At 36.5% G+C, this 6,623-nt stretch overlaps 1 long non-coding RNA gene across 2 annotated transcripts in view; it reads right to left on the bottom strand.

Annotated features, from left to right (window-relative positions):
* LOC106954126 (uncharacterized) overlaps positions 1-5,041 on the bottom strand; it is a 35,296-nt gene extending 30,255 nt beyond the window's left edge. For both annotated transcript variants that reach the window (XR_001426304.1, XR_001426305.1), the window contains exons 1-2: positions 4,891-5,041; positions 4,546-4,720 (exon numbers count right to left, since the gene is read on the bottom strand). This is a non-coding gene — a long non-coding RNA (uncharacterized LOC106954126). The remainder of the gene's footprint in view (positions 1-4,545; positions 4,721-4,890) is intronic.
* Between the last annotated feature and the right edge of the window lie 1,582 nt (positions 5,042-6,623).

The raw sequence follows: 6,623 nt of genomic DNA, 5'->3' as shown, positions 1-6,623 counted from the left end.
CCCCCCCCATTCTCAAAAAATAAGCAACTGTGCTTGAGCTCAGTTGGTTGTATTCATCAGATCAATATAGCCAGCAGCCATGTTCTCTTTCACATACTGAATGTTAAAATATTAGTGTGTATCAGATGAATTAATGGATCTTATCATCAAACAACAGAGAAAAACCAGATCATACACTTTAGAGAAAATTCCTCCGACAACATTACATGCATAATTAAGCATAAGATTTCAGTTAAGAGCCGAGAGGTGAATCTCTGAGGATGATCCAAAATAAGACTCATGTCATATTCTATACAGGGTTTTAGCACTTAGCGCTCCGCTTTATAGTTGTTGTCCTAGGATATTAATGACAAAGAGGAAAACCAAGGCGTGACGTTTCTATTTTTTATCATATTCCGTTTCTTTAATTAAACACATTTTATGCACATCACTGAAGAAAGGTCTATAAAAATGGCACGTAAACGTGGAGATTATACTGCACCCTCATTGTGTCTTTGGCTAAAAATTGTCCCCGACTTTGAACTTAATGCTGGCTTTTTTTGTGAAATACCTAAGCATTGATTAATGCATCTGTACTTATCTGAATTTTCTCTGAGTTTTGTTGCATCCCTTTGAATCATCCAAAGCCAGGCTCTTGAAATAACCATTATATGGACCTCTGCTCTCCTAGGGCCAGGCAATGAAAGTGGCTGCATACAAATTAAGTATCAGCGAAGCAAAGGGGGAACACAGTGATTGAAACCACACTTGCATAATCATGCTTTTGGGTAGAAAAATAGCAAGTCATTAATTAAAATGAAAATGTTTAATAAAGCACTGCGCAGGTGTATCAGTTACAGATGAGGGATGGGTGATAGGTAATGAACATTTAAATTATAACTGTGGAGTTAGGACTTTGATCTAATTTATGAAGGAAGGATTAAATCCTGCTGCATTGTTTCAATTATAGGAGGAGCAACAGAGTCAAAGATGCCAGCAGAATCGAGAAAAAGTAATAGCTGAAGTTCCAAACGCTCTGAAGCAAAGCGTAGAACAAGGACCTGGTTTCTACCAGGCATCCAAAAATGGTTACACTGTAGTCAAATAAAGGATATATATTGTCGGTAACACCACTCAAGTTGCTTGTGGTCTTTAAACAATACTCTGCTGATACAGGGGTCAAAGTATGTCAAGAGAATTTCCCCCCACACCACAACATATCCACTAGCAGCCAAAACTGCTGATGTAAGGGTGGATATATCAATGCTTTCATGTTGTCCAAACCACATTCTGGTCCTACATATTAATGTATCACTTTAAACTGAGCCTCACTGGACAAGGTAATGTTTCCCAATCCGCTGTTGCCCAATTTTATAGAGCCCGTGTGAACTATAGTTTTCTGTTCCTCACTGGTATGGCAACCTGTGTGGTCTTCTACGTCTGCGTTAGGGTACGTCATGCTTCATATTCCAAGGTGGTATGCCACAAACCCTGTCTGTAGCAAGTTTTTGTTTGACCGCCGACATAAGCTAAACTAACAGTCTCTCGAACAATTCTTCATAAACTTGACTATCTTAGTGGTTTAGCAATTTCTGATGTGTCGTTCGAATTTAGGTAAGTGGTCTTTACTTCATCTACATTCTTAAATGCATGGAGTTTCTGCTATCTAATTGGGTGATTTGCCATTTGTGCTTAGACAAATATTTTTAATAAATTGGCCAGTTGGTGCATACTGAATTGATAAACAATTTTCTTTTGCCGAGACAGCTCTGTGCATAGTATACATACGAGGAATCTTTGTGGGTCATGAATGGACAAATTTCTCAAAGGTTTTAGCAGAGTGGAACTTGGCTGACAGGAGCTACAATTACTCATATCGACCTATTTAGTATCTAGATTGGTCATTTTGTTATTTATAACTGTTGGAACATCTTCAGTGTCTCAGAGACTGATGCGTGTTCTACATCAAGCACTACAATGTATGTAGTAAAGCCGTGGTTCTCACACTCTGGTACTCAGACTTAACGTAGCCTACTAAGAATACATTTTGGTAGTAATTAATTATATGTTAATTTCAAATAACTTCAGAATGATATCAAAACAATATTGTCAGAGCTGATGGGAAAACAAATGAAACTAATACAGGGGCATACTGAAAAAAATAAAAAGACTTGAAACTAGGACTGAGGTTCATCTTACAACAACCCTAACAACGAAGGAAGGACTTAAATAGATTATTATTGGCCATCAAATGGGCAGACCTAAATCCACATGAGAATTCATGACAGTTCTGGAAAATCTGTGTCGACTGACGTTTACCATCCATTCTGACTGAATTTGAGTTACATTGCCTTGTAGTATGCCTAAATGACTGAACACAAATACATCCCGCTCTTTTCAATCATTCATTTGTTTGCTGTTTTTTTATTCTTTCTCTTTCACCTCACAGTTACCCATGACTATCTGTAGCGAACTCACATCATTCATCCATTGTATGTGCAGGGTGGGTGAAGGTATCGGTGCCTATATCAAGGGATCATTAGGCAATAATGACCTTGGCCATTTCCCAAGTCCATCAAATGGACCTATCACATCATATTCATAAATAAATACATTCAAGATTGTGGTTGTAGTGTGACAATGTTAGAAAAAGTTCAAAGGGAGTGAATACTTTGGTAAAGAACTTGAGCTCTTTAAAGAGTTATTGAGCAAAAGAGGATAATCTCATTCAACATTGCAATTGTATTTTGTACAAAAGGCAATGTTACCAATGAAAGAAAATCTAAATGTTTATCTCTGAATGTTAATATCAATTATTTTAAAATGAACTGAAATGATTTTCCACACAACAGTGGATCTGAAAGCTATATTTTATTATTTTTCCCCTCAAAAATGAGAAACTGCAGATAGTGTATCAAAACTTTGTCTGTATGAAGGAGTTGATTTGTTTTACAGGCTTACATAGATGTCAAATTAACAGCCCAACACTCTCAATCCAGTCTGAATATATTTCACTCTTCTTTCTACATTTAATTGGGGTAATAAATATTACTGCGTTGAAAGTTATACACAGTGATGGCAGTGTTTTGTTTACATTCATTAAACAATATCTTATCATGTGAAGCATGCTGATGAAGTTCAATAATTATGCTAACAGGGTTTGTTGTTGTGTTTAAATTAATTATGTCTGGAAATAAATTCATTGTCATTGCATTGGTATGTGTTTAATAGCCAAATAAATCTTACCTTTTTGGTGTCCCACTGTGTCACATTGGGAAGCAGAATAATTGTCAAAACCAAAATTAATGAAAATATTCAGCATTAAGAATGTCACATTAATTTTACAAAGCATTATGCAAGCCCACAGGGTGTAGCATAAACCTGTGGAAAAAGAATGACTAAGTTATTTTGGGGCAGGGGAAAAACAACTTCTCTTGATTTGTGAAACAATTTTTGTGAAATAAATTAGGGTGAAGAGCTTGCTAATTTCCAAATGAAACAGAACAGAGGTGCTGCTCCTCCTGTTTTGCGGTGGTTCGAACATTTGATAAGTACATCGTCAGAACGGGATGTTTTGCACACAGTAGACCTACAAGGCAGACTGAGGCATCCCTAGAGAAATGGTACCTTTAGGGATATTATGAATGCTTTGGAGTCTTCCCAAAAGAGTTGGGGATAATTGAGTTCTCAGTATGTTTACCGCTGTCTCCACGACTGGGTTCATCATAGTACCAAAACCTGCATGAATGAATTATTAGTAAAAGGTTTAACTGGAAAGAAAGTGTGTATTTGACTAGTGAGAGTTTGAAACTGTTGATTTAATGTCTATAAAAATGTCTTTTTATGATTAAACTATAATCCAAAAACTTAAAAAAAAAAAAAAAAGGAATACTCCAAGCAACAAATGTAGCACCCAGTACAAGTAGCTAGATATTAACCCCCTGTTGTTGTCAAGGTCCTCTGGGGGGGGCCCTGGGAATGTTAGTACTACCACTACTAAGCAATTACTGGTTAACAGGAGAACAATTTTGATCTTTTGTATTTATTTGTGATTTTTTTAATTATGGCAGTGCCTCTAAGAAATAAAAATAGTGAAAAGAATAATGAATTTCAGCTTTTGATTTTTTTAATTATGGCAGTGCCTCTGAGACATAAAAATAGTGAAAAGAATAATGAATTTCAGCTTTTAACCTTATGTACACTAAATTAAGACAACTAAAATGTTTAACGTCAAAAAAGAAAATTGTAAATAAAATATATTAGGACGTACAATAAAAATTAGAAACGATTTACAATGTGTTTCAACACAGGGGAAAGATGAAGGTATTAGTAATACAAACTAAAAAAATAAAAAGAATGAAAAACAGAATATCACATTTCGACAAGTTAATTCCCCTTCAAATTCAGTTCAGAACTTGACCATTAAAATAATAGTATTTTACTGAAATAAAGAAAAACCAGTTGCAGGCCTGACATGCGCCTTGTGTTTGTCATGATCAAAAACACAAATGGTCAAGTCACTTGAACCCAAGCAGAAAATAAATGCACATGTTTTAGTTTACTCACAAATCCTTTGGAGTTTGCTTAGATGCGAGAGATGGATGAGGCCTTATCCGTGACCATGCAGGTCCCACTCCACAGCCGAGTTGGAATTCACTTCACATCACAGGCCACATGAAGTTCACTGGGAAAATTCGTCCATTCAACCCACAGCAGAAGTGTCCAGAGAATTACTTTCGATCTGTGCGATAAAGGTCTTCGTGTAACTTCATAAGTCTGGCTAAGAAGAGTAAACACTATGTACAGTCTACAATAGCTCGCGTAAAAAATTGCTAATGCTAACTCGCGATTAGCGGTATGCACTTCTAGCATTTCATTTAAGCACAGAAATCATTTACATCATGTACTCACACATCCGAAGGCTAGACACTCCAAAACAAGACTGTAGACTACATCCACAGGTGTTTTAATGCCATTTCCCGCTTAGTTAGCATGGCAGTCGAATCTAGCAGGCTCAGATGACCTTTCACTTGCCCCACTTAGGTCCCGCCCTCAAATATATGATTGGATATTCGGTTTACATCAACCAACGAAATAGAAGAAAATGCAAGATTGACAGCATAACATGTTAGGTTGTAAACAGAACACATTTTTTTCGATTTACGTTTCAAACTAACTTGCGGCAAATAAACTGTATTTTAACCAAAATAAAAGACAAAACCGTTCATGGCTTAAATCATTTTTAAAACTATGAAAAATTAGTAAGTATTAAGTTAACTAGATTTTATGGTGCATTTAACACAAGTTGCAGCTTGTGTGTTACTACTTTTAATAGTAGTGTATTTATATTTTAGCCTCATTTATCTGCAATTAATATTTTAGACAGGTCTACAAAGACAAAAGATCTGATGACATAAACATTTCAGTTCAATTGAAACAAAATTGAACCTTTGTTGATCCCAAAGGTGAATTGTTAAATGAATAAAAGAAAGCAATTTAGCTATTTAGTCACAATAGTACATGCAATGTTTGGTAAGCACCAAACACTTCACGTCATCAGAAACATACTATCTCCACTTTGAGCCATGGTGGTGACAGCATTATGCTCCAAGGATGCTTTTCAGCAGCAGGCGATGAAAGAATTGCAAAAAGTCTTCTCAATAAAAAAAACATATTGATAAATCCTGACTGATAATTTGATCCAGTTTTTCATAAGACTAAAATATGGGAGATTTATTTTCTACACAGAAACTACACAGAAATGGTTAAAAGAAAGTGAAACAGATGTTCTGGAGTGCTCAAATCAAAGGCCCGATTCTCAATGGTATGGAGTATTTGAGTCTGGACTTAAAAAGAATTGTTCATACTTGCTCCCCAAGCAACCTGACAGAGGTACACCTGTTTTGTAGGGAGGAAAAGAAATAATTGAGACATACTCACACAAACTCAGTGCTGTGATTGAAGCAGAAAGAGCATCCAGGTGCACTAAAGGAGGTGGATATTTATGTAGTAATTTAGTGTGCCTTTTACACTAAATTAAAAGATACACTTTTAATTTAGTGTACCTCTGAGCAACACCCTCAGCCAATCTGAGGGTGTTGCTTTGGTTGTGACATTGAATAATGCATTTTTCACCAAATACATTATTCTAAGTTCCATAAAGTAAGGCATTTAGAAGAAAGCGCATGAGGTACCTGTTCAACTGCTGGATATAAGTGATGTCTAGCCAGATCAAATTGGAACAGCTTAATTTAGACATGTAGACATAGCAGAGACAACTTATTAAAGTTCAACCCAAGCATCAAACTGGGAGAGAAGGGAAACGGCATCAGTAGCCCTCAAAGCAAAGCTATTTGACTGTCAGTAGACAGCAGGGGGACCTTGCCCTTACATCCCCATTCTCCACATGCCTTGTCTGCTTCATTCTACAATTGTGCTTTCATATAGGCAACAGTATTTAAGTCTCAAATGTCATCGTCATGACAGGGTGTGTTGCAAAATTTGACGTGTTTCATTTTTTTCTTGTGAGATTCTGCAGAGGGGTAAGTGTCTCAGCTGGCCACCGTTTGTTATCTCTGGCGCGCTGCCAGCATGATACAGTGCTCTGCACTTGGCTGATTTCATCACATTACCGGCCGACACAC

The sequence above is a fragment of the Poecilia latipinna genome, unplaced genomic scaffold (genome assembly GCF_001443285.1).
Source record: "Poecilia latipinna isolate Pla-1442-1.1 unplaced genomic scaffold, P_latipinna-1.0 Scaffold629, whole genome shotgun sequence".
Classification (NCBI taxonomy): domain Eukaryota; kingdom Metazoa; phylum Chordata; class Actinopteri; order Cyprinodontiformes; family Poeciliidae; genus Poecilia; species Poecilia latipinna.
Note: the sequence above shows the minus strand (reverse complement) of the source record. Positions and strands in the feature narration are given on the sequence as shown.